The sequence below is a fragment of the Ranitomeya variabilis genome, chromosome 7 (assembly GCF_051348905.1).
Source record: "Ranitomeya variabilis isolate aRanVar5 chromosome 7, aRanVar5.hap1, whole genome shotgun sequence".
NCBI classification, from domain to species: Eukaryota; Metazoa; Chordata; class Amphibia; order Anura; family Dendrobatidae; genus Ranitomeya; species Ranitomeya variabilis.
In genome coordinates, this window is record NC_135238.1 from 181,856,802 (window position 1) to 181,884,507 (window position 27,706).

Sequence of the window (27,706 nt, forward strand, 5' to 3'; positions counted from 1 at the left end):
GTGGGGATTGGGGATTAATCGTATTAACCTGGGTAGTGCATTCCAAAGAATCGGCGCAGCACGTGTAAAGTCTTGGAGACGGGAGTGGGAGGTTCTGATTATTGAGGATGCTAATGTTTTTGCAGTGACGCCTTGATGTTCCGGGAGTTGGGAGTCTTGAACTGCAATTCACACTGTGTGCCTCACTGCTGTCTTGGGGAAAACCACTCTTAAGATCGTCTACAAGCGTGTTTTGATACTCCAGCATGCATGAGTCCCAGGGGCGTAACTACCGCGGTCGCAGGGGTCGCAATTGCGACGGGGCCCGCAGTGCTTAGGGGCCCACCCAGTCCAGCAGACTGGGCGGGCTCCTAAGAACTCTAAGCTACAAAATGGGCCGCCGGCCCTTTAAATAATTCTTCCTTACAGGCCCTGCTGCGCGTGCACTCGCGATCACGGGTGGGACTGCACTTGACCCGCAGCAGAGCCCCTCCACCGCAGAGAGCCGCACACCACTACTATAGCTGCCACTGCTCTGTGCGCACAGGACCTGTGATGAGGTCACAGGAGGGGAGGAGTTGGAGTCACATGATCAAGGGCTTCCGTGTAGTGCAGGACAGTAGTGCAGTGCTGTTTGTCATCGTGCTGGAGGGTAAGCTTTTGTGTGAGGTCAGGAGGGGTTTGGGTGGATGTAGCAGAGCAGTGTGTGTATGAGGTGTACAGAGCGGAGCCGGGTGTGTATGAGGTGTACGGAGCGGAGCCGGGTGTGTATGAGGTGTACGGAGCGGAGCCGGGTGTGTATGAGGTGTACGGAGCGGAGCCGGGTGTGCATGAGGTGTACGGAGCAGAGCTGGGTGTGCATGAGGTGTACGGAGCGGAGCCGGGTGTGTATGAGGTGTACGGAGCGGAGCCGGGTGTGTATGAGGTGTACGGAGCAGAGCCGGGTGTGCATGAGGTGTACGGAGCAGAGCCGGGTGTGCATGAGGTGTACGGAGCGGAGCCGGGTGTGTATGAGGTGTACGGAGCGGAGCCGGGTGTGTACGAGGTGTACGGAGCGGAGCCGGGTGTGTACGAGGTGTACGGAGCGGAGCCGGGTGTGTACGAGGTGTACGGAGCGGAGCCGGGTGTGTACGAGGTGTACGGAGCAGAGCCGGGTGTGCATGAGGTGTACGGAGCAGAGCCGGGTGTGCATGAGGTGTACGGAGCGGAGCCGGGTGTGTACGAGGTGTACGGAGCGGAGCCGGGTGTGTACGAGGTGTACGGAGCGGAGCCGGGTGTGTACGAGGTGTACGGAGCGGAGCCGGGTGTGTACGAGGTGTACGGAGCGGAGCCGGGTGTGTACGAGGTGTACGGAGCGGAGCCGGGTGTGTACGAGGTGTACGGAGCGGAGCCGGGTGTGTACGAGGTGTACGGAGCGGAGCCGTGTGTGTACGAGGTGTACGGAGCGGAGCCGTGTGTGTACGAGGTGTACGGAGCGGAGCCGTGTGTGTACGAGGTGTACGGAGCGGAGCCGTGTGTGTACGAGGTGTACGGAGCGGAGCCGTGTGTGTACGAGGTGTACGGAGCGGAGCCGTGTGTGTACGAGGTGTACGGAGCGGAGCCGGGTGTGTACGAGGTGTACGGAGCGGAGCCGGGTGTGTACGAGGTGTCGCATCTCTGCTTCAGGAAAATGGCCGCCGCGATCTCCATCTGGGCACGCGCGGCATCCTGCGGCCATTTTCCTGAAGCCGCGGCCAGCAGAGCGCCGCTTCTGCGCACGCGCGGCCAAAGGAAGATGGCCGCCCCACCGATCACCAATGAAATGTCGCACATCACGCTATTTTCACTCCCCTGTGCAGTGGATTCGGGACCTTGGGCATGCGCAAACCACTACGCCACCAACGGAAAACTAAGCAAGATCTGGGGGAAGACACCACGCCCATCTGACCAGACCAGCCTGATTGACAGGCGAAAACGACTACTTTGGTAACGTATTTCGGCAGCATAGGTGGGGAATCAGGGTCCACAAAATACACTATTGCAATGCACAGCTCAGGCCCTATTTAACAGTATTTTTATCTCATACGGAAAAAACGGGGTGACAGGTTCCCTTTAAGAGAAAGCCAAAATAACCCCGGGACAGAAGGCGAGAGCAGGGGGGAGGTGCGGGACAGAGCCGCTTTAGGCTAGTTTCACACTAGCGTTAACTGCAATACGTCGCAAATGCGTCGTTTTGCCGAAAATACGCATCCAGCAAAAGTTCTTGCTGGATACGTTTTTTCGTCATAGACTAACATTAGCGACGCATTTGCGACGCATTGCCAAACGTCGCGTCCGTTTTGCGACGCTTGGGCGTGTGGTAGCGGACCGTCGGGAGAAAAAAACCTTACATGTAACGTTTTTTGCTCCCGACGGTCCACTTTTTCCGACCGCGCATGCGCGGCCGGAACTCCGCCCCCACCTCCCCGCACTTCCCCGCACCTCACAATGGGGCAGCGGATGCGTGGGAAAAATGCATCTGCTGCCCCCGTTGTGCGGCGGAGACCACACTAGCGTCGGGAACGTCGGCCCGACGCACAGCGACGGGTTGTTCCCGACGCTAGTGTGAAACTAGCCTTAGTCGCTAGTGTGAAACTAGCCTTAGTCAGGAGAAGCTGAGGAGCTGCAGCCGGTTTACATCAGCCACCCCTGTACCAGAGAGGAGATTGTGAGTTGTGTATATGAGCTGGTATCTCTGGTGTGTGTGTGTGTGGTATCTGTAGTGTGTGTGTGATAACTGTAGTATGTGTGTGATATCTGTAGTATGATGTGTGTGTGTGTGTGTGTGATATCTGTAGTGTGTGTATGTGTGTGATATCTGTAGTGTGTGTATGTGTGTGTGTGTGTGTGTGTGTGTGTGTGATATCTGTAGTGTGTGTGTGTGTGTGTGTGTGATATCTGTAGTGTGTGTGTGTGTGTGTGTGTGATATCTGTAGTGTGTGTGTGTGTGTGATATCTGTAGTGTGTGTGTGTGTGTGTGTGTGATATCTGTAGTGTGTGTGTGTGTGTGTGTGTGATATCTGTAGTGTGTGTGTGTGTGTGTGTGTGTGTGTTATCTGTAGTGTGTGTGTGTGTGTGTGATATCTGTAGTGTGTGTGTGTGATAAGTGTATGTGTGTGATATCTGTAATATGATGTGTGTGTGATATCTGTAGTGTGTGTAATAACTGTTGTGTGTGTGTGTGTGTGTGTGTGTGTGTGTGTGTGTGTGTGTGTGTGTGATATCTGTAGTATGATGTGTGTGTGTGTGATATCTGTAGTGTGTGTGTGATATCTGTAGTATGTGTGTGTGAGGCAGCGGCGTAACTACTACGGTCGCAGCTGCAAGCGGCTCTGGCAGGTCAGGGGGCCGTGAGTCCCCTTGAGCCTGTCTCCCTTATGCTTGTGTCCCCATGTGCCAGTCTCCCTTGCCCATTAGTCCCTGTGTGTCCCCATGTGCCTGTCTCCCTTGTCCCCTTATGCTTGTGTCCCTTGTCCCCGTGTGCCAGTCTCCCTTGCCCATTAGTCCCTGTGTGTCCCCTTGAGCCTGTCTCCCTTATGCTTGTGTCCCCGTGTGCCAGTCTCCCTTGCCCATTAGTCCCTGTGTGTCCCCATGTGCCTGTCTCCTATGTCCCCTTGTGCTTGTGTCAGTCTCCTTTGTCCCCTTGTGCTTGTGTCAGTCTCCTTTGCCCACTAGTCCCTGTGTGTCAGTCTCCCTTTCCCACTTGTCCCTGTGTGTCCCCTTGTGCTTGTATCCCTTGTCCCCTTGTGTCAGTCTCTTGCTCACTAGTCCCTATGTGTCCCCTTGTGCCTGTCTCCCTTGTCCCCTTGTGCTTGTCCCTTGTCCCCGTGTGTCAGTCTCCATTGCCCACTAGTCCCCTTGTATCAGTCTCCCTTGCCCACTAGTCCCCGTGTGTCAGTCTCCCTTGCCCACTAGTCCGTGTCCCCGTGTGCCAGTCTCTCTTGTCCACTAGTCCCCGTGTGCCCTTTGTGTCAGTCTCCCTTGCCCACTTGTGTCAGTCTCCCTTGCCCACTAGACCCCTTGTATCCTTCTCCCCTGCCTCCTATCCCCCATGTGTCCCCTAGTGCCTGTCTTCCTTGCCCCCTTGTTCCCTCTCCTCTGCCCCCTCGTCACCATTTGCTCGTGTCTTTGTCACTGCCCCTGTATGGAGGGGCTGCATTATACTATGAGGGGGGCTGCATTGTATTCTATGGGGCTTACATTGAATTTTATGGCGGGGGGGGCCCCATTTGGAAGTTCGCACCGGGGCCCATAACTTTGTAGTTACGCCACTGATGAGTCCCTTTCCAGGGGGGAAGCATCTGGTAAAATTTACTTTTGTACCATCGATCTAACAGAGTGGCAACCCAGTAGTCAGCACTATTTCTAACCCTAAGTATATGGGCTTCAAGTTGAAGATGTGTTGGTGGTGGGGTAACACTCAAGGGTGCTTCCTCTGTCCCCTCCCGCCAACCATGGACAACAGAGAAGGGATCACTATTCTCTTAATTTCCTGACAGTTGTGCATCCATCACCTTTATCTCCTCAATTTGTTCTCGGCTCCTGCACTTCACTAACAGTTTGTCAGGTACCTTGAGCCCCTTTCAATTGCTGCAATCCACCCTCCCATGGCACCAACCTGTGTGACGAAAATTTCGAATTTAGAGATACTGTTATCTCTTCAGCATCCTCCTCTGCTTCCACCCCTTCCTCTGGGACCATCACCTCCTCCTATAGACTATTCAAATTGTGCTCCAGCATGGAGATGAACGGAACAGTGATGCTGATGAAAGCATCGTCAGCGCTAACCATTTTAGTAGCCATTTTGAAACTGTGCAGAAGGGTGCAGAGGTCCATCATCTGTGCCCACTCCGCCAGCGTAATTTGCACCGTACTGTCCATGTCTGTGCTGCGTTGGCCCAGATTATGCAAAAGGGCATAGTGTACCGGGGGTTGTCGCTGCTCCATCAATTGCTGCAACATGTGCAGAGTGGAATTCCACCATATCGGCACATCGCAAATAAAATGGTTAACCAGTAGGCCGAAAGACCTCTGTAGAGATGCAAGTCAATGACCTGAAGGGTGCAGTTGGCAGATGTGAGAATACAGCAACCGTGCTTTCTGCAGGAGTGCTTCCAGGCTGGGATAGTGGTGGAGAAAATGCAGTACCACCAGGTTGAGGATGTGAGCCATGCAAGGCACATGTGGAAGATTGCCCCAGCGTAAGACCGCCACCAGGTATGCACCATTATAGCACATGGGCTTGCCCGGCTCCAGGTTCAGTGGAGACAGCCATTGCTCTAACTTGGCCTGGATAGCTGTCCACAACTCTTGAGCTGTGTGATTTCCATCTCAAAGTCATATTAATTTAAACACTGCCTGAATGTGGTGATCCCTCGCTGCGCAATCTGCAGGGGGATTCTCTCTGCACTGTTGAAACGCGTGTCTCATTAAGGGAGAGGTTATGGTCACAGGTGGAGGCCCTAGAGAAGGTGGAGGAATCAGTGGAGGAAATGTTAGATACAGAGGTTTATCCCTCAAGCTTTGGGGATTCCAAGACTTGTGGAGCAGCCCCTTGACTGCCTGCCCCCACAGCCATCAGAGTCAACCAGTGCCCCATCAGCGAGATGCAACACCCCTGCCCATGTCTGCTCATCCAGTTGTCAGTGGTGAAATGTACCCTGGTAGACAAATTGCTGGACTGTGAATGAGGTGCTGGCGAAGATGTTATGGTGGATTGAGAAAGATGTGGTGTGCTCGGTGAAACAAAAACAGTAGGCTTTTCCACTTCCGTAACAGCTGACGGGCCCTCACTCACCCTGACTGTAAGGGGTAAACAAGTGGAGATTCTGCGGACAGAGATCTGTGTGACAACACTTGTCACGGTGACGGAAGAGGAAGAAGCAGCAGATTTGTTTGATGGGACAGCCGGTGGTTGCTAAGGCCCGCTAGTCTGCATTTTAGCACAGTGCGATTCTCAGACTAAGGTATATTGATCGCCCATGTGCTGTTTCATGCATGTAGGAGTCAAGTTATTGCAATTTTTGCTTTTACTGAGTTTTTTGCAAAGTTGACAGATAACAAGAGCTGGGTAATCCTTTGTGGTCTCAAAAAAGGCCCAGGCTAGGCAACCCTTGCCACCTATGTGAAATGCAGACTTGTGACCGGTGCTTGCCACAGCCACAGTTGTGACTGAGTATGCAGTGCTCATCGTGGTTGCATCACTCACCATGTCTGTGTGGCAACCCACAACATAACCTCCTCATCTTCCTCCTCCTTCACCTCCTCTCCTGAGCTATTCAGCTGCGTGCCTCTGGGTTCATACCAAGTGGGATCTACAACCTCATAATTATCCTCTCTGTTCTCCCACTCCTCACCCTGAGAGGCACACTACTCCTCTTCCTACCCTAACAGCACAGTACAATCAGTTGGGCAGTTGAAAATTTGTGATGCAGGAGAAATAAGGTTGATTGGGGAGCCACCTTTGAGGATTGTACTGTGTGTGATGTTAAGGTGGAGGAAGAGGAGGAGAGGCCACTTGATGCAGTGCTTGCCATCCACTGGAGCACATGCCCTCATCTACTAGGTGTACCACTATGCAGCTGCCAAAGAAAGGGAGCCGAGTAACCAGTTCAGTAACAGATGTTATCAGTTGTCTTTGGATAGGATGAGATGGTGTATGTTCAGTTGAGCTTTCAGTAACATTAACCTAACCCACATATATGTCAAACACCAAGCCAATTACTCCTTTCACCACAACCTCGCTATTTGACACTCATGTTGTATGTACCCGTGCCCTCTTTTAACCAGCTGTTTCACAACCTTAGGCCCAGACCTGTCAGACACTTGTCACTAAACGAACAATCACTATTTATTTTCTTAGATAGTGTGCCTGAACACTACTATTAGCCCTAACGATTTTGATTAGCAAATGGGGCCTCCTGACTGCAACACAATTTTAGCCTAACAATTTGGATTAGAAAATGGGGCCTCCTCGCTGAACCCTAATATTAGGCCTAACAATTTTGATTAGCAAATGGGGCCTCCTGATTCCTGACTGCAACACAGTTTTAGCCCAAATGATTTGGAATAGCAAATGGGGCCTCCTGCCTCTCTATTACTACAAACTAGTTAGATGCTGAAAGATCGATATCAGACAGGACAGGATCCTATCTAACTAAATGACAAGCTCACTTGCAGCAGCATCAGAAGTGGCCTCCCTGCCCTGAACACTGAGAAAATGGCACCCGCAAAACAAGATGTCTGCGTTTTTTTATGGAGAGAGTCATGTGACTGCAGCAGCCAATCATGGAAGCCCTTGTGTCATGACATTATTCATGGGTTCTGCGCCCTGGTTGGCTGCCGGAATGTACACACATTAAGTTACTAAAAAAAATTATACTGCGCTGCTCCTCTGACCTAAAAACACCCTCTCCCCCCCTCTCATGATACAGCACCACTATCCTAGACAAAGTAAAAGCAAAATCATTAGTGGAAACGCGATCATTAACCGATCTTTAACCGAATTTTGCAGACATTGAGGAAAAATGCTCGGGAAACCGATCATGAATCCATATGTGCTATGTTCGTGCTGAATTTGAGATTGGCAAACGTTTTCCGAATCTCTAGACAGGACACGTACCTATAATATTATTCACATGTTTGTGATTTTTTGCAGAATGTAGGGAAAAGATCGGGATATTTTTATCGAACACTGATTATAAGGGCTTGCTCACACTGGCGAGTGGCATCCGATGATTCTCTGAGAGAATTGGATGTTATATGTGTAATAGAGTGCAGGGATTCGTATGTCACCACGGAACAGACAGACCAACTGTTAAAGGGGATTTATTAACAGGGGTAAAATTCTCCTCGCAGGGAGTAAACGGGGTTAATAGTCGAGTAAAACAGTCAACAATTAAGCGGAATCAAAGGGTTAACGAGTGTTCTTGTAACTTATCAGCCCAGGGAGGTCCTGACTGGAGGTTCCTTTTCCCAGTGTGGATACAGTCACCAGCAGAGCTTGGGATCCTGAAGTCTCTTCTGTGTCTCCTGGAAGATCCGGGGTTAAGTCTCTCTGCAATCTGTTCTTCGCAAAGTGAAAGTGAAACCAGGAAATAGCACAGTCTCCCTCGCTGCTGCAATAGCCTCTATGCATCAGGCTGACAGTCTCCCTGTATTAACGCTGTCACACACACTCTGGGTAGTTACTTATCACACTCAGGGATTCTTTGCTTGGCACTGCGGTCACCAGGGCTGCACAGTCACTGTCTCTGATTCTGGAGGCTTCCAAATCTACACCCTCACATCCAGCCGTCACTCTGGTGGGTATCTCAGCCTCAGTGCCCTCACGGGGAGCACTCTGTCATGGGGAGCGCGGCGCTGCAGCCTGCTTTCTCTCTGGCACGCTGTCCCCTCTCTGGCGCGCTCTCTCTCCCGCACTTTTCTGACCACTCCCCTCTCTTTTCCCAGCAGTCAACCTGTCCCCTCTGTCCAGGGCAGAAAGTCTTCCCCCCAACAACCCAGCTGTATGGCTAAGTGGTTCCAGGCAAGGAGCAGGGAAAGCAACCTCCTTACATTCCCCCTCTCTTAAAGCTCGCCATTCCACGGGCGAGGACTCTTCGTGCTTCTCTTTGTTCTTCGGAGGGGAGTCAGATACCTGCGATTCTCGCATCTCCTTCTGCCTTTCTTCTTGTAGATACTCCAAGACTAAATGGTTTAGGAGCTGCTCATCAGTCAGGTTGAGATATGCTTTCTCTGCGTCATCAACAACTGCTGTCTTCTTCTTTTTCTTCTTAGCTTTGCCGCTAGCAGATGTCTGCGTAGATGATTCATCCTCCTCCTTGTCGTTATCGGAAACTTTAGGGACTTCTTGTTCAGGCTCCTCAGTTCGGGGGCTTAGTACACGCAATTCTTCTTCATAGCTCCCCCTCTCTTTGACAGGAGCATTCTTGTCAAACCTTGAGTCAGATGAATTAAGACCATGCAGGCCGGACTCTTTGTCATCTGCGCCGGGCTCTGTGGGCATAATTTCCCAGGGCTTCTCAGCCACACGCCCTGTCTCACACAGCTGCTCCATTTCCCCTGTCCGATCAGGAACTGGTGAGCTGACAGCCAGCACATTCTTCACCTCAGGGGACGACATCAGTGGTTCCTCCTTCTCATCGGCTCGGACACTGAAAACGAGTGTCGCAGGAACACTTGGCACTTTCTCTCCTTCTTCAGGAACTCGTGCTGGACAGGGTAGTAAAGCACTTTGGTGGTCTTCTCGAGTGAACGTCACTTTCTTTCCTCCGGACTGAGTCTCACCAACAAAACCTTCAGACCCAGGCTGTAGATCCACCAGGTTCGCCTTTACACGTTGGGACAGCACAGTCATTTCACCAGAGATGCTTGACACCTTCTCCACCTCTCCTTGGCGTCCGACATTGTGGTACTGTCTTGCCCTAGGTGGAACTCTTCTCTTCCTGCCGTACCATTCCCTCCAGGGGGGACGTTCCTTCCAGTTAGCAGGACCCTCAGAGGGGTGAGCGGATCTCTGCCACAGCTCTTCTCGGGTAGGGCAATTTCTGGACATGTGTCCCACCTTTCTGCACGTCCAGCACTCACGTCTGCGTCTGTCTGGAGGGTGCTTCAGTCTGGATCGTCGACCTCGGCAGGGGACATCTTTCATCTGCGGTTGCTCTTCACCCCAGGATACGGAGTTACACTCTGGGGCCACCACCGAAGCCACCTTCATGCTGCGCACCTCTCCTCTATCTCTTTCTGGCGGCTTCCACACGTTACCTCGGGGTATGCCGCTGGTCCCCAAAACGGCAGTAAGGGCTTTCCCCAGACTCTCAATCTCCTCCCAGATTCTTCTTATCTTCAGCTGGGAATCTCAGGTCCACATCGCCTCCTCTTCATTTTGACTGGGTGCTCCGCAGTTGTAGCATCTAGGCAGTCTTCTTCGCCGAGCGGCACTAGTCTCACTTTGGAGGGCGGTTTCTGCAGCAGGGATCTTCTTATATTCAGCCACCTCCTCACGGACTCGCTTAAGCTCCTTCTTCAAGTCTTCTACCCATTGAGGGGCTGTTACCTCCCTGCTCCATACCTTTCCCACTGGCACTACCACCCCTTGCTCTTGCTCGCGTGTGCGTGCCTCACTCCCGACCTCAGAGAAAGTCATATCTAGCTTTACACGCATGCGCTCTCGCAGGGCCTGTTTCATCAATACATCTCGCAAGCCTGTCACCAGTTGGTCTCGCAGTACAACGTCAATTGACCCCACACCTATGCCGTCCTTCCGTATAATGGCAGTATGAAGCTCCTGCAGTGCGTTCATATATTGCGTCACGGTCTCCCCCTCTCTTTGTACCCGGCGGAACAGTCGCATGCGCAGCTCCCCTACGTCAGTGGGGTCCCCATGCGTCTCCTCAAGTATACGTAATACTTTGTCCAGGGTATCTCTCGCCTGGGGGGGTCTTAGCATAACAGAGTCCCGTGCATCCCCCTCTAGGGCCATCACAGCTATTTCCGCCTGCAGTGCCGGTGTCATAGGATGTATCCGTATCATCCCTCGGATGCGCTCCGTCCAACCCCACAACATGACATTACTCCCTGAAAATTTTGGCAAGTTAGCTAACATGGCTCCCAGGGAGATGCTAGACCTGGGGCCTCCCTCAACTGCTTGGTCTGCCTCTTCTGCGCTATCGTGTGACATCCTGCCGACTACGCCAAGTGTAATAGAGTGCAGGGATTCGTATGTCACCACGGAACAGACAGACCAACTGTTAAAGGGGATTTATTAACAGGGGTAAAATTCTCCTCGCAGGGAGTAAACGGGGTTAATAGTCGAGTAAAACAGTCAACAATTAAGCGGAATCAAAGGGTTAACGAGTGTTCTTGTAACTTATCAGCCCAGGGAGGTCCTGACTGGAGGTTCCTTTTCCCAGTGTGGATACAGTCACCAGCAGAGCTTGGGATCCTGAAGTCTCTTCTGTGTCTCCTGGAAGATCCGGGGTTAAGTCTCTCTGCAATCTGTTCTTCGCAAAGTGAAAGTGAAACCAGGAAATAGCACAGTCTCCCTCGCTGCTGCAATAGCCTCTATGCATCAGGCTGACAGTCTCCCTGTATTAACGCTGTCACACACACTCTGGGTAGTTACTTATCACACTCAGGGATTCTTTGCTTGGCACTGCGGTCACCAGGGATTCTTTGCTTGTCACTGCGGTCACCAGGGCTGCACAGTCACTGTCTCTGATTCTGGAGGCTTCCAAATCTACACCCTCACATCCAGCCGTCACTCTGGTGGGTATCTCAGCCTCAGTGCCCTCACGGGGAGCACTCTGTCATGGGGAGCGCGGCGCTGCAGCCTGCTTTCTCTCTGGCACGCTGTCCCCTCTCTGGCGCGCTCTCTCTCCCGCACTTTTCTGACCACTCCCCTCTCTTTTCCCAGCAGTCAACCTGTCCCCTCTGTCCAGGGCAGAAAGTCTTCCCCCCAACAACCCAGCTGTATGGCTAAGTGGTTCCAGGCAAGGAGCAGGGAAAGCAACCTCCTTACATATGCAAATGACCCTCAGCTCAAACTCTGCTGCAAACGTGAGCCAAGTGTCATTTTACTGTGATTTTATTCTGTTGCATGAAAGAATCAGATCACAGGTGCAGAGAAGACAGAGAATTTAATTTCTCCATCTTCTCGATTCTGTAAGTCGGCGTATATAGGACTGCACTCAGATCACATCCAAATGCAGTGCCACGTTTTGCACACATCCAGAGACTTGTATGAGTGTGTGCTGTTCAGATTGGAATTATCTCATCCTGTCATTTACCCCTACTCAAAAATCACACAATATCAATATTAACTACCCCAAACTTCTACAAAGCAACCCTGTCTAGTGATGGCAGGAGAGCAGTGATTATAAACACAAGTCAATAAAGAGTGCTATTTAAAAAAATTTTAATTGTAAATACGCCAAACAGGAAATATCCCATTCAACTATGTCCCCCCTTTCTATACACACACTTATATACATATACACATGTATCGTGCACACACACAATGTTCATTTGCATACATAGAGATCACCACACCAATTAAATAAAATTCTCTATGTTTGAGTCATATCTCCCAACTTTTACAAACCAGGGAAAATGACGTGTTATGGCACTGTTGAAGCCCCATAATTTTCTCACCAGCGATACCCCTTTTATGGCCATTATAGAGTATGATTTTCCAAAAATGCCCCCCACACACAATGAGTATGTATCACAGGAGGGTGTGATCAAGAAATGCACTGACCTCAACCATGGTACTATATAAACAATTTTTATTAGAACAATTCTTTTTAAAACGACATGTAAATGTTACTACAAGAAAGGGTCCTGGAACCACAAAAAAGGGACAACTCTGCCATAGGTCACTCCCTATGAAAATATGGCTAAACACTGGGTGTTTCTGTGACTGCTCCTACTATATTGCACATATCCAAAAAAAATGAATATTAACATGTGTCAGGAAAAGAAAATTCATTTGCTCATATGAGCACACCTTAATCTAGGTAGCTATACGCTAATCCTCTTAGTTTGATTAAATATTTCCCCCACATTATAAAAATCAATGCAACTATCTATTTAGTATGAGGCATACCTGTTTTTTAGCCACATGGGAGTGATCCTCGGCGTCCCTCTGCCCCGACGCGCGTTTCACACTGCTTCTTCAGGAGTGATCACACGAGTTCCGTGCTTCAGCAGGCCAAATGCCACTGCAGGTGAGCTGGTTTCTGTGACGGGGTGTATGGCAGAGCAAGAAGGGACAACAGGCCGAGGGACGATCCAACGAGATTTATTAAAGGAGGGAGCATACAACATCAAATATCCATAATGTCCTTCAAGTCCACGAGAAGTCCACAATAAGTCCAAGTAAAGAAACAGATCTGGAGGTGCTTTCCAGTAATCCCGCACCCGATAAACGAAACAATAGTCCTTCCACGAGTCCAACACATCCACCACAATCACACGGATACCGATTGCTTCCTCAGACAGCTTCGGTTCCTTCTCTTCCAGTATCCAACACACAACTGGCTAGATCACACATGGGTCTCTTGTCTGTGCTCCTGGGATCCGCCCATGAAGGGGGTAGGGGTCACACCTTCTATTCAATGGCTGGGTCCACCAGAAGATTCCAGACTTGTTGGCTCCGCTTAGTCTATCCAGTATGTACATTTGACCAGCCACCTGCTGTGAGGAAGAATGGCTATTCTTCACTAGTTGACAAAGCTTAATTACATTATAGCTTAGGGCTGCAAGTATTGGGGGAAGGAGACATATTGTTACAGGTGAACTCCAGCACAAGAAAATACATAAATTACAGCTAATAGAAACCAGAGAACAGTTACATACATCAAATGGCATATTATTCAAATACAGGACAGGGCAAAAGTACATATCATGACAATCCCTTCCCCTCCCAATTTGTGTACGTACTAGGGACCTCTACAGGTCGCTGGTTAAGTACACACAGGCAGAGCGTAACTTACATGTGGCTTCATGCAGCCACGAATTGGCATCGTAGCTCTCCCACATCATTGCCCAGGAGAACATCTACAGGCAGACCACCCATCACCCCAACCACACATCGCCTGACCCAAAAACCAAAGTTCAGATCCACAGTGGCTGTGGGAATAGTCCTCCATTGTCCACCAGCCAGTTCAATGACAATCCCAGGTCCTCAATGGATTGCCTCAGGCCGAACCACTCGGGGATCAGCCAGTGTGAGGAAAGCCCCTGAGTCACAAAATCCAATAAGTCTCTGTCCATCCAGCATGACCTCCTGCAGGTGCTTACCTCGATGAGCAGAAGTCGTCATAGCTGCAGGTTGCACACCATAAACTCCTAGTGGTGCAACATGGGTGGGTGAGGCACTAGGCCAGTCCTCACGTAGTGGTGACACGTCTTCCTCCATGGCACTTGGCTGTACATAATTAATAATACAACTGGGTACAGGATCAATCCTCATTTGAACAGCTGGGCAGGAGGCTTGCAGATGCCCTGGCTGCCCACATCGATAGCATCTGTGCTGGGTCTCACTCCATCCAAGGCATCCTCTTGGGCGAGGGGTAAGGGAACCTGGAGGCCAGCTCCCACCTGAAGGTGCTGTAGGGGTTTGAGGATGACTCCTCCATGGGCTGGCTGGGCATGAGGCCTGCAGATGCCCCGGATGCCTACAACCATAACACCTGTGCTCTGCTACTTCCTCTCCTTGTCGTATTCCAGAAAACGCAGTAGAAGCAACTGAAGGCACATTTACACCGGTATCAGCATGAGGTGGTGGCTTAGAGGAACGGGGAACAATGGGGACAGAAGAACTGGGGGCCACCAGTGTTATGGAGCTGGTAGGCCTCTCTCGATCCTCTAACAGAACCCTCCACTGAGGCTTGATGATGAGAGCCTCATCAGCGAGAGATGCAGCTTCTTCCACTGTCGCTGGTCTCCTCTCACGCACCCATTCCCTGATCTTAACGGGGCACTGGGCAAAGAATTGTTCTTTTAGGATAACCTGGAGAAAGGTGTTCCATGTTAAGGCCTCCTCTGCCTCCAGCCAGCGATGACATATTTGTTTGAGTCTATGAGCATATATCTTAAAAGACACTTCCCCATCACAGGCCAAAGTACGGAACTGAGTCCTGTAAGTGTCTGACATCACAGCATAATGTTCTAGAATAGTCTGCTTAATCTCCGCATACTCACGGTTCCCTCGAGGGTCCATAGCTCTATAGGCTTCGGCAACTCCACCCTCTAAGAGCCCCACAAGATGTCGGACTCACTCCCTTTCCGGGACTTCCATTAATCGACACTGATGCTCAAAGTCCTGGAAGAAGCCCTCAATGTCGCCTGCAGCCTCATTAAAGGGCTTAAAGTCTTTGCGGGACACTCTGGGGAGTTCCCTCATGGTGGGTGCTGGGGTCACAGTCTGTCTGGAGCTTCTAGCTGCTTCCAAAGCGATCTGCCTCTCCAGCAATGCCATCTCCTGAGCTCTGTGAATGGCCTCCCTCTCCCTCTCCTCAGCTCTGTGAATGGCCTCCCTCTCCTCGGCTCTGTGAATGGCCTCCCTCTCCTGAGCTCTGTGAATGGCCTCCCTCTTATCGTCTATGGTGGCCTCTTCTCCCAGCAGTGCCATCTCCTCCTCGTACCACACAGCCCACTGACTTTTTTGGATATTTACCTCCGGCTGCAGTCTTTCCTCCATTTGCTGTGAGGATCCTTCCTCAGCGTCATCTTGCAGGCGAACTCCTTCCAAAGCCTCAATTAGCTGCTCCTTGGAGAGTCCTTTAAAACGGACTCCTACTTCACGGGCCTTTGATTGTAGGCTCCCCAAAGTACAGTTCTTGTACTCTGCGGTGCTGGTTCTCGATGTTGGGCCATTGTCCTCCATTCCTTCTGCTCTGATCCCTCTGCTGCCAACCAGTTTGTGATGGGGTGTATGGCAGAGCAAGAAGGGACAACAGGCCGAGGGACGATCCAATGAGATTTATTAAAGCAGGGAGCATACAACATCAAATATCCATAATGTCCTTCAAGTCCACGAGAAGTCCACAATAAGTCCAAGTAAAGAAACAGATCTTTCCAGTAATCCCGCACCCGATAAACGAAACAATCGTCCTTCCATGAGTCCAACAGATCCACCACAATCACACGGATACCGATTGCTTCCTCAGACAGCTTCGGTTCCTTCTCTTCCAGTATCCAACACACAACTGGCTAGATCACACATGGGTCTCTTGTCTGTGCTCCTGGGATCTGCCCATGAAGGGGGTAGGGGTCTCACCTTCTATTCAATGGCTGGGTCCACCAGAAGATTCCAGACTTGTCGGCTCCGCTTAGTCTATCCAGTATGTACATTTGACTAGCCACCTGCTGTGAGGAAGAATGGCTATTCTTCACTAGTTGACAAAGCTTAATTACATTATAGCTTAGGGCTGCAAGTATTGGGGGAATGAAACATATTGTTACAGGTGAACTCCCAGCACAAGAAAATACATAAATTACAGCTAATAGAAACCAGAGAACAGTTACATACATCAAATGGCATATTAATCAAATACAGGACAGGGCAAAATACATATCATGACAGTTTCTTTTTCTCTTTTTGAGCAGAAACTTTTGACCTGGTAGAGGACCCATAGAGATTAAAGAGTAGACGTATGCAAAAGCCCATCATCATCAGGATACTTTCAAATCTATATTTAAAATTGCAGTCAGTGTCTTACGCTTAGTTACTGTATTTCTGTCTCTACTTTGGCAGGCATCCCACGAAATGTTAACACCAAACCCGGCGTACTTATATAGCCTCATCTGATCCTTATTTTGTGTTTACTGCTTTTCTCTGTCTCTTTTTTATACTTCAACTGTATTGTAACTTATGTTTCATCTCTTATGTCCTAATACAAGTTCTTTTGTTATGGGCAAATACTCAAATGGAAACACTCATATCCTGAAAAGTTTCTTTAATATTTCGATTCCTAGGCTGTTGTTTTAAGCAGGCAGCAGTGCTGTGCCACCATCAAATGCTGTGGCTGCCCTGTGCTTCCCTATCACCTTCTTTTTGCATTTGGCACCCTGAGAAAACAGGTCAGTAATTGGAAGTCATCAGCACACCCAGGTGAACTGTGACATCATCAAGGCCAGGCTGAACTGCGGTGACCTCAGGACCATGGGAAAATTCTGGTGATGATGTCACCACTGGTGAATGATGCTGCACTCTCAGCAGCTCATTCACCAGTGGTTTTCAACTGGGATGGTCGCATAATAGCACCGTCCAGGTTGAAAACTATTTAGCCACTAGACATGGATTACAGCATGGGACACAATGATGGACAGGTATGGTATGTTGTTGTTTTTGTATTTTACTTTTATTACAGGAGATCGAGGGCGTTGGGGAATTAGGTGTTGCAATAAGTATGGTTTAATTTAGAATATTAAAGGATTCTGTGTATTTTTTTTCAAATAAAGGATTTTATTTTGGCTGTGTCCTTATTTACAAACAATACAACTATAGGATTAGTAATGGATGGGTATTTTATAGACACCTCTCCATTATTAAGCTGTGGGCTTGATGTCACCTGACATTACAGAGGTGACATCAACCCCACAAATATAAACCCCACTTGCCACCGCTACAGGGCAAGTGGGAAGAGCAGGCCAAAGCGCCATAATAGGTGCATCTAATAGATGCGCCTCTTCTGGGCAGCTGCGGGCTGCTGTTGTTAGGCGGGGGGCCTATATCAATGGCCCCTTACCAGCATAAGAATACCAGCTGTGAGTTTTAGCAAGGCTGGTTGTGAAAAATGGGGGGACCCCACACCATTTTTTTTAAATTATTTGCTTAAATAATTAAAAAAACAGCATGGGGACCCCTCTATTTTTTGATAACCAACCTTGCAGTTTTGCCTGGTTGGGTCAAGAATATAGAGGGGAACCCACGTAGGGTTTTTCATTCATTTATTTTGTTAGATCGCAGGCGGCGGCTGTGGAATACCCCAATCATCCGTTCCTGCTGTCATTGTTATTAGTGGCAGCAGGTGTCAGATGATGGGGATAAGAGTCCCAAAAGCCCCCGGGGACCTGCTGTCATCGTTCGGACCTTAAGATAACTCTCATCATTCTCCTCTGCTTGCGCCAATCGCTGGCAGAGCAGGGGAGAATGATGAGAGCTGGCTTCAGCACCAGCTGCCTGGAAACAGCGCTTACTGCAGCGCTTCTTCCCTGGCGGCCTTCCATGTGGTACTGATGCGGCACTCGGGCGGCACATGGTTGCCACTTATGTGCCACACATATTACACACACGGACACACGGGCACGAATATCTCAGGTACCGGTTTTTCCGGTACTGGAAATATCAGGACGTGTGAAACCGGCCTAAACGGGTCACACTAGATACTAAAAGCAAAGGTTCACATACTTTTGCCACTCACAGATATATTGGATCATTTTCCTCATTTAAAAAATGACAGCCTAATATTTTGCCTTTCTTTGTAGGATTTGGTTCTCATTATCTACTTTTATGACTTGTGTAAAAATCTGATGTAGTTCTAAGTCAAATTTTTGCAGAAATATGAAAAATTCTGAAGGGTTTACAAACTTTTAAGCACCACTGTGAAGGAGGGGTTGGGTGGAACACTAAACCATACCCCTTTTTTACTCTCTTCTGAATTCTTCTGATGTTCCTTTGCCAAATGACCTTAAAAACCTGGCGTGAGGCATTACGTGGTTGTTCAATATTTTAATCAAAGCTATGACAAGTTACGTTTCTAGGCGCTCCTTTGTTATCCCATCAAATTAAATCCTACTGTTTCCTGCTAGTTTACATCTATTTAAATATGTGGAATCTCTTTAGTTAATTGTGCCTAAATATATAAGGTACAAGTCAGACAAGCCTAATTATCATATTGCATATTATTAGTAATTAAAGTTTTATATTAAAATGCCTGATGGTTGTCTTGGACTGGGAGTTTTTACATCATGAGTGTCTAGAACAGACGTCAATATGGTTGTTTCTGCAACAACATAAGTTTGTCCAGAGCTTGTAGGAAACAGATACCCAGAGTATAAATCTGTCAAGTGAAGCTTTGCTTTGATGGTTATGGTCTATTTATTGGGCTTTATGGTGGGGACCTGACTGTAGTAAACATTTGCTTGGGCTGTCTTCTATTTGGGTACATTGACATGCGCCATTATTCACCCTAAGTCTAGGGTCACACCACCGTATTTTCTCTCAACTGAGAATCTGGCCAATTATGCTAATCACACTCTGACCAGAGTATGCTCATGGTGTGATCCAATTTTTTTGGATGAGGAGAAAATGGAAAAAAAATTCTCCATCTTCTCTAATCTGTCAGTCCATGAAAATCATGTCATCTGAGTGCAGTAGGATGTTATCCACACACTCATTGACTTGAATGGTCAAGTGTGATCCGATAATCAGATGCACTCGGCCATGCAGGACAATGGGAAAAAAAAATTGGACATTAACACGGCCCCATAGAACAACATTGGATTGAGCGCAATGCAATGTCTTGTTGGATTGCACTCGAATTGAAAATGTGGTTGTCTACACGAGCCCCTAGGGTGTATTTTCTGCCGGAAAACCTATTCTATAACACCAACTCCCAAGGATCCCACCCTGTAGAGTCCCAAAATCCACCAGGCAATTAACCAAAACCCAAACATAAAGGGGAGGTTAGCATCCACCTGATATACAACGCCCCACCACAATTTTTCCACCAACTCTAAGAACCCCCTCACCTCTGCTCGCCCAATGACCCAATGACATCATCATCCAACATATTGAACCTTACTTGAACCCCTAAATTAAGGGGCAGGAGGGTGGAACCTTTGCTCTTGGTGCTGACTGCTAGCACCCACCCTTTCTCTGACAGATAAACCCTTCTCAAATGTAAACATCCCCCTTACTGTCCAAACCCTCTAAACTTTTGATCCCACAAAGCCCATGCTTCTACCCATATTTATTTTTCAACCCCTGCTTACCCTACAAACCAAGTCATGGGTCCCTCCGCCTATGGGTTTGCTGAGGGCTACGTTTTTGCTTTTCTTTGAAGCATTTTATTGCAGTATTTGATGCATTTTTTTGCAAAGTTTTTGTAGTGAAAATGTTGAAAAAAAAACAAACAAAAGCCACACTATCGCTAAACAAGAATGCTAAATTGGGACAGAACGATCATATTAACAATTGTTCTTCCCCTTACAGTTTGTATCAGCCATTGTGCAGAAATCAGCCAGTGTAAATGGAATTTTAGGCTCTGTTCACATTGGCACTGTGTAGGGTGCCAATTGAAAAAAAAATGTAACCCTGGCAGCACCATGAAAGACCCCATTATATGTAATTACATGGCTTTTTAATCCAATACGATAAATTGGGAATGGATTCATTTCTAGATCAGTCATACTTATCATAACAGAGATAACTGATAAAAGTGTGAACAGAGTTTTATGTAGAGCACAATCTTGTAAATTGCAACACCTGCCTGTCATACGGTATCACAGGTAATTTATAGCAGTGATTGTCTTACAGGTGCCCCAGAAAAGAAGAATGTCTTCACATTGCCAGTGACACATGAAAAGGTTAATTAAGTCTAATTAGGTACGCAGATTGGGATCTCCATGCCCATTGTGTGCCAGGCATGATGCTTGCTTCCACCCAGCCTTATCACAGCTCTATAAGTAGCCCGCCTCTTTCTCAGCAATACACACACATTCTATTTCTTCCAAAGTTCCTGTTCTAGGTAAGTACTTATTAAAATAAAACAAACTATAAGCAGTTACTAGAATCTATAATATATTTTTTATGTCTTGAGAATGCATTCCCTCAAGTTTGAGCTATCTTAGGTGATACTTTAAGGAAGATTTATATAAATAACTTAACTAGCAACACCTTGATTTCAGATTGTATAGTATTGCTAGAAATTTTATTACTATACAGTGTGGTTTAATGCATATCCAAATCTTAGCTTTTCTGATATTTAAGGGAAATAGGTCAGCAGGTTTTTTCGATTTAATACGAGAGCAGAGACACTGATTCCAGTGATGTATCACTTACTGGGCTGCTTGCTGTCAACATTTTTATACAATCACAGTTTTCTCGGTTGCTGATCTTGCAGTTCTCTGAATGTTGAGCTCTCTATAACCCCACCCACACCTTTGATTGGCAGGTTTTTGTGTACACTGTATGTTGGCAGAGAGCTGCCAGTTAGTGGTGTGGGTGGGGTTTTACTGAGCAGTTAGACTAGGAGGCAGGAGACACCTAGTCCTGTAGTGATAATCTCCTGATGATAAAACACTTTTTATTGAAGCTGTTGTTCCAATTTTACAAGAAGCAGTTCTGGGAATAGATTCTGCCCCAGTTTCTTTAACTCCTTCCCGTTAAAGCCAATTTTCATTGTTGCGCTTTAATTTTTTTCTAAGAGCCGTAACTATTTTATGTTTCTGTTAATATAGCCATATGAAGGTATATGTTTCGTAGGACAAGTTGTGGTTTTGAATGACACCATTCATTTTGCCATACACAGTAATGTACCGATGTACAGAATGATGTAATGTACAGAAAATAATTCCAAATAAGGGAAATTTATGAAAAATTGCAGTTATACCAATTTTTTTTTATAATTTTTGCAGCGTTTATTATGTGGTAACTATGACATGGTAATATGATTCTTCAGGTCAGACTACGGCAATACCACATTTCTATAAGTATATCTTAATTAATGGTTAAAAAATGAAAAATTGGCTTATGTCACTATTTTCCGAAATGTAACTTTTTAATTTTCTTCATTTATGGAGTTGAAGGGCTTGCTTTTTGTGTTGTAAGCTTTTTACTGGCATCATTTTGGTGTATATCCAATATTAGGATCACTTTTTATTCCGTTTTATTTGGTGATGCTCAATGACCAAAAAACAACAATTTATGGCTTTTGCCATATAGGTTACATTTATTTTAATAAATCAGATTTTTTTTTGGATGCTGTCATATCGTGCATGTTTATTTAGGTCTTTTCATCTTTATTTTTATATTGGGAAAAGAAGGATGATTCAACCTTTTCTACTTTTTATTTGTTTTCATATTTATTAAAAACTTTGTTTTATTGATTTTCCCTTTTTTCTCTTATGCCCCCTAGTGAACTTGAACTATATACTTGCACTATATACTGCAATGCTACATATATGTAATTAATTAAATTATCTCATATAAAGTCGCAGGCTGGGCTTGATAAGATTACAAAGATGGTGGTAACGGTGGCTTTCAGTAGTCCACGGCTGCCATAGTAATTCATTGGCACCCCAAAATCTCGCCACACACCGAGCACAATTATTTAAATGCCGCTGTCAGAGATTGACTGCAGCATTTCAATGGTTAAACAGCTAAGATCGGAGTTAGCTCCAGTTGCTGCTGTTAGAGACCGGTGCTGGCTGTACAACACAGTTGACACCCACTATGTATTGGACGGGCTCAGCTCCTGATCCTGCTCCATACACCTGCACCCAAAGCAGGACACACATGTACATCCTACATTGGGAAGACGTTACAGGAGTTGTTGAGAACTTAATTATTGATGACCTTTTATCAGAATAGCTCATCAATATAAGATTTGTGGGGACAGTCACACTTATCAGCTGTTTGTAGGTTCCTCAGGTGCCAAATGTAATCAGTGTATAGAACTAGACCAGCACAGCTCCATACTCTGTGTAGTGGCCGGGTACTCAGCTATCATCTCATTCACTTTACATCTGGCCCCCACAGGAGTTGATCGGCGGGAGTACTGGGTGTCACACAACCACCAACATATTGATGACCTCAGGAACAGATGCAGACATAAGTAGGACTCTATGCAAGAGCAATATATGGGCCCTTTGCAGTCCAATAACTCATCATAATGCACAATCCCACCTGCTTTGGAGGTTGTAGTGCGCCCTCTTATCTCTTGGACCCCTGCATGACAGCACAGGTTGCACCAATAGTATGTCTGACCATGGATGACCTATCCTAAGGATAACTCATCACGGTCTAAGTACTGGACAACCCTTTACAGAAAACCACTATTTTAGCTACAGCTTACATGCTCAGGTTATGGCGTGACTTGGACTTACACCATTACTCACAAATTGTTAACAAACCCTTACCCAAGTATTCACAGATAAACATAACACGATTGTATATACAATAAGTCTAAGCCTTTAAAATGTATTATGTGCATTCAGGAGTCATTGATGACATTTTATGATAATATACAGTATAAATAGGAATGACTCATCCATGTAGGTGTGGAATTTCTAGTAAAGTTATCATATTATGCAAACTTATCTGTAGGGTTAACCATGTGTTTCTGACGTGCCCTTCAAAAATCTAGTTAACCTACGCACAAAATTATGTAGAACAAATGCAGACATGTGCATTGTTTTCATTACATGTGACTTCTGCCCCCATACACATTAGACTCAAGTCTGCCGAACCTAACGTCACAGTTGACTGACAGTCTAATGTGTATGGAAACCTCCAGACTCTCCTCCGACAGATTATGTTGGGGATGAAGGATCCAACCTGTTAAATTTCAACAGTTGATCCTTCTCCTCTGCACAGAGATAACCCGCAGCACACGGCCTGTGTATGGGGGAGTTGGGATAGCTGTCGGGACAACTGATATTCGTCTGACAACAATCGAACCTGTATGGCCAGCTTTATTCTTATAACAAAAGTATATCCAAATAAATTAATAAAGTGTTTTTTTTTGTTATAGGTGCTCCACCATGTCTTATTACGGTAGGTGACTAACAGATCTTTTGACCTCTCACATATTCTCCTATCCAATAAAACCTTAGAAACTCCATCTTTTTATATTATTTGTTCCATTTGTTCTTCAATTTATAAAATAAACTATTAATGCAGAATATTTTGTTATACCACTTGCCTGATATTCATTCAGAGAAAACGTAGCAACAATCAAATAACTAAAACATGTTTACTATTGTGAATTATAAACAGTTACATAAATTGCACTAAAAAAATTGGTCCTCATTCAGTGACAACTCATTTTTACTTGTCTCTTGTACTCCTGCATCAGATCATCTCTTACAGTTGTCCAACAGTAATCTGCAAGCATTGATGGATTCCATTTTCCTTGATATCTTTTCTCCATAGCCGCAATATTGTGGTGAAATCTCTCATCGTGCTCATCGCTCACTGCTCCCCAGTTTGATGGAAAAAAGTTTAGATGCAAATGTTAGAAATTAATCTTTAAGGACATGTTACTAGCTCTGTTTTATGCCTGCAATAGCAGACTTTATAAACTATGTTTCTGAACGGAAGCAAATGAATCTTAAATGGCTAACCCATTCATATACATTTAGGTTATGTCATAAATGTATAAGGTTGGGGCTACATGGTGGCTTTGGCTGCAACAACTGTCGCACAACTAAATTTTAATAAACACCAAATAAGCGCTAGCCTGGGAACCAGTAAAATAAATGAATTTTATTTATAACAAGGATAAAAACATATATATGATATATAAAACTAGAGAAAAACACAAGATGCAGGAGCAACTGGCAGGTATGGCTGGTAAAGTGGTACTAGTACATATAAAGTTACCCTCAAATTAACAATGTTATAAGGAAAATCTAACCACCTATTGAAAGGTAATGTAAATATAACTAACAATTCACTCAACGCGGCGGCCGTTGATGATCATGCACCACATAATACAATATATATATATATCGTGACATAAATTAGTATATAATATATGTGCAAAATCGCATAATAAAAAAGATAAAATAAGTATATAAGAGGTGCAGAATCACCACCAGCCACAGCGTTCAGGAATGTACCATATAATAACAATATAACAAGGTCACAGTATAGCAAAAAGAAGGAACATATTACCCAATGTCAGCCACCAGCCATGGACCCACGACACCCGACGCGCGTTTTGCTGAGGAAAGCTTCGTCCAGGGGTGGAATTGATTGCTGCGATGATCTGCGTCAAATGCAACATGTAGGATTTTGTTGCGGTCGGCGCAGCTTCAAAACGCCACATGCGGAGGCATCCACATACATCCGCATGGCCTGCGTACCCAATGTTAAAGTTAGGGTATGCAGAACGCATGCAGACATAGGCGGAGCTGAAGGAAGAGGCGTGGCAGTAGGCAGGGCTTCACGAGGGAAGCAGGCTGCCGTCTGCAGCTCTGCCGAATGCTAGTGTGAAGCTAGCCTTAGTGTAATAAGTGATGCATATCATAGTTGTGATTCTAGTAATAATCTATTGTTTATGAACAAACTGTAATATTCATTTTACAGGGAACTACCCCGTGAATCACCCCCAACCCAACTATAATCCTGGACATTACAAACCACCACCTCCCCATCCTGGACATTACAAACCACCACCTCCCCATCCTGGACATTACAAACCACCACCTCCCCATCATGGACATTACAAACCACCACCTCCCCATCATGGACATTACCAACCACCTCCTCCGCATCATGGACCCAGCTGGAGCAATGTTCATCATCCACCTAGTTATAATGGACCTCCCAGGCCCAACTGGTCTAATGGACACCATGGATACTAGCCTGCAAGGCTTTTCCACAGCAAGGGTGGGTTTAAATGTATTATATCACAGCAAAGCCAATGGTATATATCTGCTGTAAGGTGTAATCTTTCCTATAATTCCTAATACATTGCTGTTGCACATCTACACCTTAACTGCTTAGCGACCTAATCCCACTTTATGCACGGCAGATGATGGCTGTGTTACATAGCTGGCATCTCTCTGTAACAGCAGCGACTGGAGTAAACTCTGATCATTGCTGTTAACCATTTAGATGCCACTGTCAATCACTGACAGCAGTATTTAAATAGCATAATTGCGAGGATTACTCACATTGGCCCCAGCATAATGCAACTATGGAGAGCCAATGACTTAACCTGGCCTGCTGAAGGCTCTCGTCACTGACATCTTAGTCCTCTTATGATGATTAGAAGTAGACTGGCTGAAGTTTGGCAGGGAAAAATGATTTGTATTGAATTTATGTAAATTAAAGTAAAGTCTGATATCTGTTCAGCCCACAGAGCATTATTAGCAAATCTGAAAAAAGAAATAAAAAAATTTTGTTCACCTGGCCCTCACCTGTTTCACCGTGCAATGCACCCAGTCAACTTCTTTGGTCCATTCACCTGTGCAGTTAATAAAGATGGCCCGGTGAAAACCGCACTGGGGACCAGACTGAAAAATACGTGAGGTTCGAGTGAGTGTATGTATATATATATATATATATATATATATATATATATATATATATATATATTTATTTATTGCTTTTTAAAAAGGGATTTTTACTACTAGGACAAATCCTTCTTAATTACTATATTCTCTCTTATAGGCCGGGTCACACTTGCGAGTGCTATGCAGGAAACTTGCATGAGTCTCTCGCATCAATACCCGGCACTAGGGACTGCTGCCGGCACTAGGGACCGAAGCGTGCGGCTGCATAGAAATACATGCTGCTGAACGCTCCAGTCCTGAGTGCCAGGTATTGATGAGACTCACTCGAATTTCTCGCATTACACACGCAATTGTGACCCCAGCCATAAAATAAAACTACCCTATACTCACCTCTGTCACTGGCACCAATCCAAATTGTCGACGCAGTCTCCTGATGCTCCCATGATATAGTTTTGTCTTGCCATATGAGTGAGCCCTGCAGCCAATCAGCAGCCACAATTGAGCTGCTGTTCATCCACTTCCTGCTGCAACATTAGCGACCACTGATTGTTATGCCCCGTGAGCTCTGCAGCTAATCAGTGGTAGCTAATATTGCGCTCTACCACTGGAATGGTGTCGGTATATGAGGTGAGTGTAGGGTATTTTTATTTAAGGAATAAGGTTTCTCCTTTTGGAGAGTGACATGCCAGCTCTGGCATGCCAGTATGAGGAGACTTAAAGGCCTTGCATGCTCTTCTGGGAAATTAAATATGCAAATTGTCTCTTCAGAGAGGAAGAGGCCTTGAACTCTAGTGCCACCTATGGGAAGTAGTAATCCTACAAGCCATTATTGACTAAGTTGATAATGATCTGTAGGATTGCTACTTTCAATAGGTGGTACTAGAGTTCAAGGCCTCTTCCTCTCTGAAGAGACAATTTTCATTGGGAAGTTTTATGTTACAAATGGGAATATAAAATGTTAGAAGTGGTTGTCCTAGCAGTAGGCAATCCATTTACCTTGTTCCCAGCCCTTTATAATCTACAAAATGGTGCCTGACTGGACAATCCAATAAATATCAATGTTGCTAAGGCCTAATTTATGAGTTCACAAGTAATGCGATATGCTTAGAAGAGTCACAATGTGAGTCAAAGCTGCTTTTCAAATAACCATTTTTTATTTTACTATTTTGAGCTCATGTTTTTTTCACAATTCTATCTTTTATAAAATAAATTTCTGGGATTACTCAACAAGTAGTTCATATTTTATATAAACTCATTTCCATTTTTCTCTGTTTTAGATCATGCGACGCGACGAATCTTCATAGTAGGAAGAAAAATGATTTCATTTCCTGTACAAATTTCCTTTCTATAACTATGTTAATGCATTTGCTTACTATTCCGGTTTCACTTGCGGTAAACTACGGTAAATGAATTGTCATTTGCTTTGCTTATCTGGAAGCTTAAAGTGTCTCACATACTGTAATTTATGGAAATAAAGCTTGTCAGACTGCACGTGCTCAAAGCCTTTATATCATGTAATGAGTTCTCGTTAGTTACAATTTAGTTTTATTCTTTCTGTATTTCATTCAAACAATAAAGAAACTTTCCTGTCCATAATAATAATCATACAACTATGCAGAGACAATCTGTACTTGGGGTATATTCACACATTTTGTATAATGCACTCTTTTTTGGTCACTTTTTATATGCTTTTTTAGGCTAGGTTCTTACCATGAGCTATTGGTAAGTTTTTGATTTTGCAGATTTTCTGCACCATTTCTGCATCTATTAAGTAAAATAGGTTACCAGTACTTGCCTTTTTTTTTAAATGCACAGAGTAAAAAACTCATCCAAAACTCATTGTTTAAATGTATCCTTTACTCACTCCTGATTTTGGCTTACAAATACTGAGGTAAAAAAACCTCACCAAATACTCAACGTGTGCACGTGGCCTAACAGTGTTTTTACTTGCGTA

At 46.0% G+C, this 27,706-nt stretch overlaps 1 long non-coding RNA gene across 1 annotated transcript; it reads left to right on the forward strand.

The window, feature by feature from the left end:
- The first annotated feature begins 572 nt into the window (after nucleotides 1–572).
- LOC143785826 (uncharacterized) lies at nucleotides 573–27,345 on the forward strand. Its single transcript, XR_013218098.1, has 6 exons — nucleotides 573–631; nucleotides 1,818–1,944; nucleotides 20,045–20,255; nucleotides 23,262–23,284; nucleotides 24,821–25,123; nucleotides 27,030–27,345. It is a non-coding gene; the product is annotated as an uncharacterized LOC143785826 (long non-coding RNA).
- Nucleotides 27,346–27,706: the final 361 nt, after the last annotated feature.